The following is a 16,036-nucleotide window of genomic DNA, read 5'->3' on the forward strand; positions in this document are numbered from 1 at the left end:
ATTTCGTTCTATAAACGGAAACTTTCATTGTATTTTCTTCCCGTTTTTTTTCAACCGAGTCTAAAACTATGTTAGCGACTGTGAAAAATGAAATGATATATCGAATTTGATTTGAAATAAAACTGGGAGAGAGCAAGACACCACGGGCCTACAAAACAGGACTCAAAGCTATGCGAGTTAATAAAATGGTGGATATTTGTTTATAATTATATGAAGCCACTCCCAGAATGGGTGGAGCTATGGGTGGAGCTACTCTGCAAACCGAGTAAGCCACACCCCGGACAGACACCCAACAGAAGCATCTACGGCTATTATAATATAGATATACTAGCGGGGTCACCCGTGGGAATCCCACGGGCATGGATGTGTGTGACATTTCGACATATTGAGTTATATGCTGCACATTCATTTTTACAAAATGGTTACTGGCAAGTCATCAGATCCAGAAATGGTGTGAATTTAGTTATTTCACATAATATGTGACCCCTCACTCCTCTCCACCTGACACTCTCCTGTCTCCACCTGACACTCTCCTGTCTCCACCTGACACTCTCCTCTCTCCACCTAGCACTCCTCACCTCTCCAAACCCTCACATCCCTCTCCTTTCCAATCCCTCACCTCTCCAATCCCTCACACTCCTCTCCTCTGCAATCCTTCACACGCCTCTCCAATCGCGCCTCACACTCCTCTCCAATCGCGCCTCACACTCCTCTCCAATCGCGCCTCACACTCCTCTCCAATCGTGCCTCACACTCCTCTCCAATCGTGCCTCACACTCCCCTCCAATCACTCCTCTCCAATCGTGCCTCACACTCCTCTCCAATCACGCCTCACACTCCTCTCCAATCGTGCCTCACACTCCTCTCCAATCGCGCCTCACACTCCTCTCCAATCGCGCCTCACTCGCCTCTCCAATCGGCTTTCCCCGTCTCGTTTCTCTCCTTTTTCTCCCGTCTCGTTCTTTTTCTTGCTCCAAATCGGCCCGTCGGAATCGGAAATCGGCCCGTCATTGCCCGTCGGCCCGTCGGAATCGGAAATCGGCCCGTCTTGCTTTTGTGCTTGTGCGTAAATAAATTGTGTTCATGACACCATTTCTGGTGTTGGGCTAGCGGCTAGGGTGCCGGCTTAGGATCCTGGGTTCGAATCTCGGTCGATCGCCGAATTAATGCCAGGGGGGTTGACTCAGCCTGTCATCCTTCCGAGGTCGGCTAATTGAGTACCAGTTCACTGGTAATTCCCTGTTTGTCGTTGAAGGCGGCAAAAAGGGTTGGCGTCAGGAAGGGCATCCGGCCGTAAAACATTGCTTCAAAAAGGGGACAAAAAAACAACAACTACCACGGTCCCCGAAAAGGCCAACCCCCGCTTTGCGGGGAAAAATGGCCTCTAAACGGTGGTTTTTACACCATTTCTGGATCTGATGACTTGCCAGTAACCATTTTGTAAAAATGAATGTGCAGCATCTAACTCAATATGTCGAAATGTCACACACATCCATGCCCGTGGGATTCCCACGGGTGACCCCGCAAGTTTGCATTGACGTTCGTCGATGGACTCGTTCGCCCGTCTCATTCGTTTTCTTGCTGCATCCTGTTCAAGTCTGCGTTCTTCATCGATCGTCTCATTCATTTTGGAAATAGAAGTTTCCACGCAGCGCATGAATTGTCACGATCCTCAAGAGGAATTTGTCTCGTAATCATCAAATGATAAATGGCAAGTAAATTATATTGTGGAAAATTAAAGATTTCAAATAAACCTATTTAAAGTGTATTCGCACATAACTAATTTTAAAAAACGAAGAAATATCTCTCGGTAATTTCCTGAAACATATTTTACTTCCGGCTAATAATGTTGAATTAAATAAAAACGAAGAAATATATGTCGGCATCATTGTTGACGTTTTTGTGACGACTGTCATCAAACGAAAAAGTAATATATCTTAACGGAAAAGCAAAAGCGAATTTTTAATATATATCGACACGTTGCCGTCGGTGTCATGTTGGGCGGTGTATGATACACCATGACGCGATTTTTAAAAATATATCTCTGCATTTTCCCGCGTGTGTGGAATGTTCTCAATTATTGCTGACACCGAGTCCAAAACCATCGATAAAAATGAAATCATATGGTGAGTTAGATTGGAGATAAAGGCGTGAGAGAGACTCAATGGCCTTGAAGTTGAAGTTACAGGCGTTTGAGAATTCATTTCGTTCTATAAACGGCAACTTTCATTGGATTTCCTTCCCGTTTTTTTTCAACCGAGTCGAAAACTATGTTAGCGACTGTGAAAAATGAAATGATATATCGAATTTTTAATATGTATCGACACGTTGCCGTCGGTGTCATGTTAGGCGGTGTATGATACACCATGACGCGATTTTAAAAATATATATCTGCATTTTCCCGCGTGTGTGGAATGTTCTCAATTATTGCTGACACCGACTCTAAAACCATCGATAAAAATGAAATCATATGGTGAGTTAGATTGGAGATAAAGGCGTGAGAGAGACTCAATGGCCTTGAAGTTACAGGCATTTGAGAATTCATTTCGTTCTATAAACGGCAACTTTCATCGGATTTTCTTCTCGTTTTTTTTCAACCGAGTCTAAAACTATGTTAGCGACTGTGAAAAATGAAATGATATATCGAATTTAAAATAGATATCGACACATTGCCGTCGGTGTCATGTTGGGCGGTGTATGATACACCATGACGCGATTTTAAAAAATATATCTCTGCATTTTCCCGCGTGTGTGGAATGTTTGTGGAAAATTAAAGATTTCAAATAAACCTATTTAAAGTGTATGCGCACATAACTAATAAAAAAAACGAAGAAATATCTCTCGGTAATTTCCTGAAACATATTTTACTTCCGGCTAATATGTTGAATGAAATAAAAACGAAGAAATATATGTCGGCATCATTGTTGACGTTTTTGTGACGACTATCATCAAACGAAATAGTAATATATCATAACGGAAAAGCAAAAGCGAATTTTTAATATATATCGACACATTGCCGGCGGTGTCATGTTGGGCGGTGTATGATACACCATGACGCGATTTTAAAAAATATATCTCTGCATTTTCCCGCGTGTGTGGATTGTTCTCAATTATTGCTGACACCGAGTCTAAAAGTAAAACCATCGATAAAAATGAAATCATATGGTGAGTTAGATTGGAGATAAAGGCGTGAGAGAGACTCAATGGCCTTGAAGTTACAGGCCTTTGAGAATTCATTTCGTTCTATAAACGGCAACTTTCATCGGATTTTCTTCCCGTTTTTTTTCAACCGAGTCTAAAACTATGTTAGCGACTGTGAAAAATGAAATGATTTATCGAATTTGATTTGAAATAAAACTGGGGGAGAGCAAGACACCACGGGCCTACAAAACAGGACTCAAAGCTATGCGAGTTAATAAAATGGTGGATATTTGTTTATAGCCACTCCCAGAATGGGTGGAGCTATGGGTGGAGCTACTCTGCAAACCGAGTAAGCCACACCCCGGACAGACACCCAACAGGTAGACAGACAGACAGACAGAATCATCTACGGCTATTATAATATAGACTAGCGGGGTCACCCGTGGGAATCCCACGGGCATGGATGTGTGTGACATTTCGACATATTGAGTTAGATGCTGCACATTCATTTTTACAAAATGGTTACTGGCAAGTCATCAGATCCAGAAATGGTGTAATGAACACAATTTATTTATTTCACATAATATGTGACCCCTCACGCCTCTCCACCTGACACTCTCCTGTCTCCACCTGACACTCTCCTCTCTCCACCTATCACTCCTCTCCTCTCCAATCCCTCACATTCCGATCCTTTCCAATCCCTCACCTCTCCAATCCCTCACACTCCTCTCCTCTCCAATCCCTCACACGCCTCTCCAATCGCGCCTCACACTCCTCTCCAATCGTGCCTCACTCGCCCCTCCAATCGCTCCTCACTCGCCTCTCCAATCGCTCCTCACTCGCCTCTCCAATCGCTCCTCACTCGCCTCTCCAATCGGTCCTCACTCGCCTCTCCAATCGCTCCTCACTCGCCTCTCCAATCGCTCCTCACTCGCCTCTCCAATCGCTCCTCACTCGCCTCTCCAATCGGCTTTCCCCGTCTCGTTTCTCTCGTTTTTCTCCCGTCTCATTCTTTTTCTTGCTCCAAATCGGCCCGTCTCACCCGTCGGCCCATCGGAATCGGAAATCGGGCCGTCTTGCTTTCTTGCTTGCGCGTAAATAAATTGTGTTCATTACACCATTTCTGGATCTCATGACTTGTCAGTAACCATTTTGTAAAAATGAATGTGCAGCATCTAACTCAATATGTCGAAATGTCACACACATCCATGCCCGTGGGATTCCCACGGGTGACCCCGCAAGTTTGCATTGACGTTCGTCGATGGACTCGTTCGCCCGTCTCATTCGTTTTCTTGCTGCATCCTGTTCAAGTCTGCGTTCTTCATCGATCGTCTCATTCATTTTGGAAATAGAAGTTTCCACGCAGCGCATGAATTGTCGCGATCCTCAAGAAGAAGTGTCTCGTAATCATAAAATGATAAATGGCAAGTAAATTATATTGTGGAAAATTAAAGATTTCAAATAAACCTATTTAAAGTGTATGCGCACATAACTAATAAAAAAAACGAAGAAATATCTCTCGGTAATTTCCTGAAACATATTTTACTTCCGGCTAATAATGTTGAATGAAATAAAAACGAAGGAATATATGTCGGCATCATTGTTGACGTTTTTGTGACGACTGTCATCAAACGAAAAAGTAATATATCTTAACGGAAAAGCAAAAGCGAATTTTTAATATATATCGACACGTTGCCGTCGGTGTCATGTTGGGCGGTGTATGATACACCATGACGCGTTTTTTAAAATATATCTCTGCATTTTCCCGCGTGTGTGGAATGTTTGTGGAAAATTAAAGATTTCAAATAAACCTATTTAAAGTGTATGCGCACATAACTAATAAAAAAAACGAAGAAATATCTCTCGGTAATTTCCTGAAACATATTTTACTTCCGGCTAATAATGTTGAATGAAATAAAAACGAAGAAATATATGTCGGCATCATTGTTGACGTTTTTGTGACGACTGTCATCAAACGAAAAAGTAATATATCTTAACGGAAAAGCAAAAGCGAATTTTTAATATATATGGACAGGTTGCCGTCGGTGTCATGTTGGGCGGTGTATGATACACCATGACGCGATTTTTAAAAATATATCTCTGCATTTTCCCGCGTGTGTGGAATGTTCTCAATTATTGCTGACACCGAGTCTGAAACCATCGATAAAAATGAAATCATATGGTGAGTTAGATTGGAGATAAAGGCGTGAGAGAGACTCAATGGGCTTGAAGTTACAGGCGTTTGAAAATTCATTTCGTTCTATAAACGCCAACTTTCATTGGATTTTCTTCCCGTTTTTTTTCAACCGAGTCTAAAACTATGTTAGCGACTGTGAAAAATGAAATTATATATCGAATTTGATTTGAAATAAAACTGGGAGAGAGCAAGACACCACGGGCCTACAAAACAGGCCTCAAAGCTATGCGAGTTAATAAAATGGTGGATATTTGTTTATAATTATATGAAGCCACTCCCAGAATGGGTGGAGCTATGGGTGGAGCTACTCTGCAAACCGAGTAAGCCACACCCCGGACAGACACCCAACAGACAGAATCATCTACGGCTATTATAATATAGATATACAGTGGAACCTTGACTTACGAGTTTAATTCGTTCTGTGACCGAGCTCGTAACTCAATTTGCTCGTTTCTCAAATCAAATTTCCCCATTAAAATGCATTGAAATGCTATTAATCCGTTCCAGCCCGCCAAAAACCACACCAATTTTTTAAAAAATATACAGTATATATAAAAAATATCTCGCGCTTTATATTTCACCTGTATGCAGCATACAAGTTGGCAGGATGGCCTGGACTGGAGGTACGCACACTTGACTCTAAACTGTCCAGCCTGGGTTTGAATCCCGACCCAGCTATAACCTGTCATGTCGGTGTTTCACAGGCAGGGTGATTCATCAATGTGTGTACCGCTAAACTGGGCGCCCCGTTTTCGTCCCATTAGTTGTCGGATGTTGAGGATCTCACCGTGTCTTCCACAAAGAGAAGGCGAGCTATCGCCGGCACTCTGAACAAGTTGTGGCCTGGCATGCTCTTCTCCTCTGCCGTTATATACGTCCTCCTCGGCATCTTTTTCCAGAAGAGCCCTGTCTCGTCACAGTTGAAGATTTGCTGGGGGATGTATCGTTCGGCTTCTATCAGTTCGGCAAAAGTTATAATAAAATCTTCAGCTGCCTTCACATCCGCCTCACCAAGTCGACAACACGCACACCTCGCTCATGTTTTTCGACGATTGCGTGTTTTATATCCAAGCACATCATCCTCTTCTTCTTCTCAGTACTGCCCTTGGCACTCAATTTCTTAGGACCCATGGTTAAAACTAAGAAAATTTTCCAAAATAACCAAAATGCGAAAACAAAACAGCAGCGATATACGGCAGAGATGCTTGCACGGCAAGATAACCACGTGACCAGAACCCACCTGGTGGCGTAAGCTCCAAAATAACCAAAATGCGAAAACAAAACAGCAGCGATATACGGCAGAGATGCTTGCACGGCAAGATAACCACGTGACCAGAACCCACCTGGTGGCGTAAGCTCCAAAATAACCAAAATGCGAAAACAAAACAGCAGCGATATACGGCAGAGATGCTTGCACGGCAAGATAACCACGTGACCAGAACCCACCTGGTGGCGTAAGCTCCAAAATAACCAAAATGCGAAAACAAAACAGCAGCGATATACGGCAGAGATGCTTGCACGGCAAGATAACCACGTGACCGGAACCCACTTGGTGGCGTAAGCTCCAAAATAACCAACATGCGAAAACAAAACAGCAGCGATATACGGCAGAGATGCTTGCACGGCAAGATAACCACGTGACCAGAACCCACCTGGTGGCGTAAGCTCCAAAATAACCAAAATGCGAAAACAAAACAGCAGCGATATACGGCAGAGATGCTTGCACGGCAAGATAACCACGTGACCAGAACCCACCTGGTGGCGTAAGCTCCAAAATAACCAAAATGCGAAAACAAAACAGCAGCGATATACGGCAGAGATGCTTGCACGGCAAGATAACCACGTGACCAGAACCCACCTGGTGGCGTAAGCTCCAAAATAACCAAAATGCGAAAACAAAACAGCAGCGATATACGGCAGAGATGCTTGCACGGCAAGATAACCACGTGACCGGAACCCACTTGGTGGCGTAAGCTCCAAAATAACCAAAATGCGAAAACAAAACAGCAGCGATATACGGCAGAGATGCTTGCATGGCAAGATAACCACGTGACCGGAACCCACTTGGTGGCGGGTGGCGGAAGCTCGTAACTCAGATCTCGGCTCGCATCTCAAAGCAATAAACCGCCCGAGCGACGGCTCGTATCTCGAAAAACTCGTAAGTTGGTGCACTCGTAAGTCAAGGTTCCACTGTATATATATATCTATGGGAATCTATGATCCTTCTAGCCTTATAAATCTATGATTCTGTATGAAAATACGGTCCTTCTATATGAAAATATGAGTTGTATGAAACTATGATTCTGTATGAAAATATGATTCTTCTTTATGAAAATATGATCCTTCTGACCTTATAGACCTTTTAACCTTTTAGTAGGCCACTCACCTTCTATGATCCTACATCTATTTGTTTCTATCTACATAATTGTTTTTATGTTTTGCTATGCATTATGTTTTGCACTCTGTCAAAGCGTCTTTGGGCTTCCTGAAAAGCGCTATATAAAATAAATGCATTATTATTATTATTATTATTATTATCTAATATACTTTAACATTGCTTGTCTCCACCATTTTTAAATTAAAGCCCCCTTTAGTTTGGTTGTTAAGGAAAAGGGCGGCGGTAGCCCCTTTTTTTTTTTTTTTTTTTTTTTTTTTTGTTTTGTTTTGTTTTGTATACAAGATCGAGGCTCGTGAAAGAGCGAACATTAATCACACAGAAAGACAAACCGACACATAAAACATATAACATCGGGAGCGGTAGACAAGATGGGGAGAGAGGGGGAAGGACACAAACACAACATTTGAGAGCAGGGACCGAGAGACATGGAGACATCGAGAGATCTGAGAGAGGGCGAGGGCTTTGGGGGGGGGGGGCATGGGAAGGGGGCGGTGGGAGAGGTATAAAACATATGGACACTGCCAGGACTTCCAGGAAAGAAGTTGGAATTTCAAACAAGGTGGATCTGGGGTGAATTAGCGGGGGTAGAAAAGATCAAGGTTTTGGATGGGGGAAGATAAGAGATGGTGGTGAACAGCTGTTTTAAAGACCTGGAGGGAGGAGTGGGATTGAAGAGAGTGAGGGAGTTTGTTCCAGAGGCGGGAGAAAAGAGGAATGAAAGAGTGAAGGTGAGCAGAGAGCCGAGATTTCGGCAGTTTAACCATCAGAGGGTTGCTGGCAGATCTTGTGCGACCTGTAGGAATATTTGGGGGACAGAGCACAGAGAGAGCTGGGGGTGCAAGGCCGGAGAGGAGTCGGTAGAAGACAGAAAGACCACCTACCTGCCTGCGGTGAGTGAGTGAAAGGCCCTCAGAGATAGCTTCATCGCGGGAGATTCCAATAATTCTGAAAGCTTTGGTTTCAACAGCGTGAAGCCGAGCTAGGTGTGAGGCAGGAGCACCGGCCCATAGGGGAGAACAGTATTCCATTGAGCTGCGGATGAAAGCCTTGTATGTGGTGAGGAGCTCAGGTGTGCCGAGGAAGGACTTCGCACGACGGAGGATGCCCAGTCGGCGACTGGCTTTGGAGGCCAGCTTGGAAATGTGGTTTTCCCAAGAAAGATCATGGCAGATAGTGAGACCCAAAATCTTGAGCGACAGAACTTCTTGGAGAGGATTGTTGAGAAAGTAGATGGGAGGGTTGTCCAGTCGATCTTTTCGGAGAGACATAGTAAGAGTGTGAGATTTGTCAGGATTGAAAGACATGTTCCACTTGTTTGACCAGTCTGTGATTTTGTCCAGGTCTTCAGAGAGTGAGGAGGCAGCAGACTGCCGATCTGAGGGAAGAGGAATGGAGCGGCAGAGAGTGGAGTCATCAGCAAAGAGATAGAGAGGATTTTCGAGAGAGTCAGAGAGATCATTGATGAAGACCAGAAAAAGCACGGGGCCCAGAACACTGCCTTGGGGAACTCCAGCCTGAACAGGAAGAGGAGATGAGAGAAACCCATTCAGGGCCACACGTTGACGACGACTAGAGAGGAAGTCCGCCAGCCATGCATGGAGATTTCCATGGATACCAAAGGAGGAGAGTTTGGTGAGCAGAGCGGGGTGCCAGACCGTGTCGAAGGCACGTGATATGTCGAGGGAGACAGCTCTAATTTCCTGTTTGGCATTGAGGACCTCCATCCATTGTTGAGACAGCAGAAGCAGCATGTCCAGAGTAGAGTGACCTGGTCTGAAACCAAATTGATGATCAGAGATCAAGCCATTGGAGAAGAGGAAAGATTTCATATCCGAAGCAATGATGGATTCCATGACTTTGCTGATAATTGGGAGAAGGCTGATTGGTCTGTAGTTGCTAGGATCTGTTTTTGCACCTTTTTTGTGCAAAGCGGTGATGTTGGCTGATTTCCAAGCAGATGGCAGTTGACCTTGAGCAAAAGAGAGGGTGAAGAGAACAGAGAGAGGGTGAGATAGAGCAGCAGAGCAGGATTTTAGGACCCGTGGGCTGATGCCGTCGGGTCCAGTTGCAGAATCAGAGTCGAGGGTTGACAGAAACTTTTCCACCTTGTCAGGAGGAAAGGACACGGAGTCCAGGAGCAGCAGGGTACGACTGGGTATGGTGGGTACAGAGAGGGATGGGTTTGGGACACAAGATTTAGAGGCAAACACAGAGTTGAGGCATTCAGCTTTTTCACGTGCGGAGTCAGCTGTGTAGCCGTTTGAGGTAAGGGAGGGGATGGAGGGGGAACAAACACCAGAAACGGATTTGACCAGACGCCACCAGGATTTGGAAGAGGGAGACAGATAAGAGAGTTCGGTCTTGAGAACGGAGAGATATTGTTTCCTGGCTCTCCTGAGGGTGGACACACACTTGTTTCGGGCTTTGTGAAAGGAAATGAGATTTCCTTCCGTTGGATTTGCTTTCCAGGAGACGAAGGCAAGTTGTTTCTGGGCAACAGCCTCACCACAAGATTCCGTGTACCATGGACGGGAGGAAGGGTATGACAACTGAAGACGAGATGGGATAAATCTGTGCATGAGAGAGAGCAATTTACTTTGGAAGAATTCCCAGGATGAGTTGATGTCAGAGGTGGTAGAGATGGGAGACCAGTCCAGATGATTGATGGCTGCTTGAAGACCGTGCCAGTTGGCCTGAGTGAAATGCCAGACTCGTCGACGCTGAGCAGGCTCCCTGAGGATGGTCAGAGAGATGTCCACTTTAACAAGGACATAATCAGATGATCCGATCGGAGCAGAAGAAGAGCAGCAGACATTTTCAGGGAAGTTAGTCATAACCAAGTCCAGAAGAGAAGATGTTCCGTTGACTGAGATCCGGGTCGGGAAATTGACAGATTGTGTCAGTCCCAGTGAGTCGCAGAAGTCCTTTGCTGAAGAGCCATGGCTGGTGAGAGAGGTACCCACACCCAGCCAACTGGCATGGTGACAATTGAAATCACCACATATGAGGAAGAGAGAGTTGGGATGAGTAGATAGAAGTTGGTCCATATCATCAGACAGCGAGATGTAGATGTAGTCATCACTGTTTGGTGGACGGTACAACACACATATGAACAAGAGGTGGGAGCGAAGGGGAAGCCGTAGCCAGAGGTATTCCTGGGGGTGAGGTGGAGAGAGTGCAGTGCAGGGCGAGTGAGGAAGAGAGTTTTTGATAAAGATAGCAACCCCGCCTCCAGGACGAGGCTCAGGTCTATCATACCGGAGGAGGGAGTAGCCCGGGAGAGATACTATGGAATCAGAGACATCATAAAGGAGGAAAGTTTCTGTTAAGCAGATCACGTCTGGTTTGACAGAAGCAACCTGTATGGAGAGATCAGTTAAGTTTGAACGAAGGCCCCGGATGTTTGAGGTCCATACCGTTAATGAAGAGGAAGGGGGAGCATCAGATACAGAACAGGGGGGAGGAGGGGTAGGGTAAGATGTGGAAGAGGTGGAAGAGATAAGGAGAGCTGTTGAAGGTGTGTCAGAGATTTCAGAATAGCTCGGAGAAAGGGAAGGATGGGGCGGACAAAAGGTTTGATGGTGATTGGGTGAGCCACAATGAGGTGTTATTTGAGGAGGGGGAAGAGCGAGGCAGAAGGTTGGGGGAGATGGAGGTGAGAGTTTGAAGGGGGAAGAAGCGGGGAGGACGCTTTGAGGAGGGGAGTGAGAGGGGGGAAATTGAGAAGCAATGAGGGTGGGGAGATTTGAAGGGGAGGGGTGAGGGGGGAGTTTGGGAGGGAAGGGACAAGGGGAGGGATTTGAAAGGGATGGGATATGGGGGAGATTTGGAGGGGAGGGGTGAGGCAGGAGTCTAGGAGGGGAGGGGCGAGGGGGCGTCTTGGCGGGGAGGGGTGAGGGGGTAGTTTAGGAGGGAGGGGGCAAGGGGGGAGATTTGAAAGGGATGGGTGATGGGGAAGATTTGGAGGGGAGGGGTGATGGGGAAGATTTGGAGGGGAGGGGTTATGGGGAAGATTTGGAGGGGAGGGGTGAGATTGGATTTTTGAAAGTGTACGATTTATGGGAAACTAACATTTATTGCAAAATGAGTTTCTTGTGACCTTCGAGTTAAAAATATGTTTAAGGACGCTGGATGGAGGATGGAGTGCAGGAGAGTTTAGGGAATGTAGAAAAAAGGCACTATAGGAGATGGATATTTTTTTTGGGATGAATTGATTTGGTGAGCAAGTCGAAAGCAGCCTTTTAAAGAAGAAAAAGAAAAAGGTGTTATAAAATATGACGGAATACATAACTTGAGGGGAAAGTGTAAACATTGAAGGTTAATGAGTGAAAACTATCTGGGGAAATGGGGGAGAAACACGTGGTCGAAGAACGAACCAACGAATAAGAATGAATAAACGAATGAGAACAGAGAAGGAAATGTTTGTTTGTTTGTTGTTTTTTTTTTGTTTTTTTTTTTGAGTTGAGATTTACACAAGGAAGTAGGGTATGGGTGAAAAGCCTGGGAATACAGAGAACGAAAGTTATTGGATCACAAACTACGGACCGCTGAGAGAAAAACAAAGCCTCAAGGTTGTACAGTGCACACTGTACAAGGCCTCAAGACACGACACGGCAAACAGACGATCAATTTATGAAAGATAAACACCGAGAAACAACCAAAGTTGCACACAATAACTTCACACACCGAAAGATAAATACAGTTTCGACAAAATACAATTGTGAACAGACTTAACTTCGAAAAACGTGGAGACCGTGTGGAGCTTCGAAAATCCCTCCCACCGTCTCCGAGATCTCGCGAGATCTCCAATCTTAAAATCCCTAACCCCCCTTTTTAACTTATCTCTTTTACTTATACTTATATATATATATATCTCTTATACTTATATTATGACTTATATATATATCTCTTATACTTATACTTATGTATGTATATAACCATAAGGGAGACTATCAATTCCATTTTCTAAAATAAACCTCTTATCATCAAAAGCCCCCAATGCTTTCTTATTTGTCTCTTCTGAATATAATTGATGTTTATAACTTCTTATTCCATTAATCTTTCTAAACTCTTCATTCTTTGATGTTAAACAATTATAATAATTTTCAAAGTTTATTGTTTCTTTAATAACATTTTTCTTTATGCCTTTTAACTTCTTAACAGTCTTTTCAACGTTATTCACAATGTATTTATAAGCATAAGCCTTTGACCTCAATGCCACAAATTCACTCATAACATTTCCTCCTAATTCATCCTTAAACTTTCCAATCACCTTTTTATTTTTAGAAGAGTACAACTCACTCTTATCATTGTAATCACTTGTATCATAGGTATCGATGTCCTTTTTCATGTCTGAATAAACATCATCTGTATTAATTTTTACAATAAAACTATCTGTATCCATATAAAGTAGAGTTATATCATCTTTGTATCTTTTCTTCAAGTTATTGTAAAGGTAGTCGTACATCAAGGACTTTGATAAATCAAGTATTGAGGTACCAATGTAAATAGGTTTGTTCATCTCAACACTTTCTCTCATCAAATGTATCGTGCAAAAGTTTTCTGAAAAAACTTCTTCTCTCATAAAACTCAGTTTATTAATTATTTTTGATGCTTGTTTCCATGATGTTGCTAGTCTGATATTTTGTCTATTTCTAACATTCTCCATCGTTTTTCCGAATACGCTGTTGTTCATGAGCTTATAAAAGTCTTTCTCAAAATTATTCTTTGATTCAATCCTACATTGTGTGTTAAAATCAATATACTTTTTCAACCAATGACTCTGATTAAACTTGAGAATTCTATGTATCTTTTCAACACGGAGGCCCTCTGAAATACATTGTCTTAAATTCCTCTGATGAATTACATAATTTTTCTTATCATACAAGGTAGTAAGAAGTTTCTCTGATGCTTTACCCTTTATATTGAATGACCGTTGATAATCACTTAACCACTCTTTCTTTGGACTTTCTTTCTCACATGCGAATGGAAGATCTTTATGAAGATCATGGAGTTCCTCTGGATATTTCAAATCAACCTCAAAATAATAACCGACCTTTGAATCATCTAATTCAGCTTGTGAATAGGAACATAGATCCTCAAAGACTTTGTTGAAATTCTTTTCTTTTACCCATTTCAATCCACCATATGGAAGAGCCTGAGACATTGCCCACCCATAGTTATTCGCGTCATAGTACATCAAGTAAGAACTCTCTTTCTTAGGATTATAATCATGAAGATATTTGTTATTTGCTTTAGTATACCTTTTACTACATACTTGTGAAATTCCTCCTCTCTTTGCCTTTTCAATCATCAACAACATGTCAACGTCAGTTATCAAATCCAACTCTTGGCTCGTCATCTTTAACATAGCACTCCAAGCCAATCCAGGAGCAGTGTAATAGTGAGCAGGATCCAATCCATACCCAGAATGACAGACTATTCTGAAAGTCTCAAACACATCAGCTAGAAGAAGGACATCAGTTTTCAGATAGAGATCATGATATTCACCCATATTCTTTATTCCATAATGATCCCAGGTATTTTGTGCATGTTTATAATCATCATCTGAAATATTTGAATTATTTATAATGTTATAGAAATTTTCTTTTGAAGGAAGTTGTGTTTCATTGAATCTCTCAAATGAGTCCCTGGTGTTGGGCTAGCGGCTAAGGTGCCGGCTTAGGATTCCTAGGATCCTGGGTTCGAATCTCGGTCGATCGCCGAATTAATGCCAGGGGGGTTGACTCAGCCTGTCATCCTTCCGAGTAATGCCAGGGGGGTTGACTCAGCCTGTCATTCCTTCCGAGGTCGGCTAATTGAGTACCAGTTCACTGGTAATTCCCTGTTTGTCGTTGAAGGTGGCAAAAAGGGTTGGCGTCAGGAAGGGCATCCGGCCGTAAAACATTGCTTCAAAAAGGGGACCAAAAAACAACAACTACCACGGTCCCCGAAAAGGCCAACCCCCGCTTTGCGAGGAAAAATGGCCTCTAAACGGTGTTTTTTTTTTTTTTTCTCAAATGAGTCCATATAGTCATAGGGATAAATTCCCTTTTGTGTTAGTAGATCTATATCTTTAAAGTGTTCTTTTAAACATGGAAACTCTTTTAGATTTTGAACTAAGTTAGCCAATGGACTTGCCATGAATTTAAATGTATCAAGAAATCTGATCTGCGTAATAGGAGATGTATGAATTGATTTCGAGAATGAAATGTATTTCTGATCTGTGTTAGGAATTGCTGAAATGTGTCCGGGCGTCTTTGAGAGTTCATTAATAAATAGATGTGTATCATAATTAGCGTTGTTATGAAGAAAGACGGGAATGAAAGAGGGGAGTTTATAATTAATATTACAACTTTGATGAGCTGGACCTCTATATTTACCAGTGAGATGGCAATGATCTCTAACCTTTAGACCTTCATCAATTTTCTTCTCACAAATATGACAGATGCTATTCGGATGCTCAAATTCAGTTTCTTCTTCTTTTGTTAGAGGGTTCATTGGTTTATTGGTTTCTCTCATTATCTTGGATAACCGAACACAGTCTTTTTCTAATCGTCGGACAAACTCTTCTGAAGCATTTGAACCTCTATACGTCTCTAACTTGTTGTACTCATCACCAACCGATGATTTTATATAATAACAAAAGCCACAAGGAATATGTTTTTGATATTTGTTTGTGTATGGTTCTTTTGGATCTGGAGAAGCAGTATCAATTTTTTCGAGAATACTTTCAAAATCAGCATATATAACAAATGGATGTTTCATCGTTTTATTTTCATCTTTGAATGAGATCTTTGAGCCTTCTTTAGGCATATTGATTACCGTTGATTTATGTTCGCTACAATAATTGGAATGTTTATCTAATCTTTCTTGTGTATGGAAGAAGTTAAGACAACGCATACAAACAAATATTTTATTTGCCCTTCCACATACTTGTGTACGAACCAATTTAGAAAGATCTTTGATGTATACATAATGTGAATTTCCCTCTGAATTAAAATATAGAAGATTAACATGACAAGATTTATGATCATCAGTAAGTTTCAGAACCTGAATGCTGTTTGTTTCTGTTAGACCATAAACATTAACTGATAAATTATTCATCTTTTCAAATTTAGAAATATCATTTAAAGCCATAGGAAACTTTAGATCTTTCATATTTAATGTATTCTCATATTTTTTATAATTACTAACTCGTTTAACATGATTAACAGCGGGATGTAAATGTGCCAAGCATGACCAGAGAAAACATTTATTATCTTTATTTTTGATATTGATAACTGCTTTTTTATTTTTGA

This window comes from Myxine glutinosa, chromosome 13 (genome assembly GCF_964187855.1).
Source record: "Myxine glutinosa chromosome 13, kmMyxGlut1.1, whole genome shotgun sequence".
NCBI lineage: Eukaryota > Metazoa > Chordata > Myxini > Myxiniformes > Myxinidae > Myxine > Myxine glutinosa.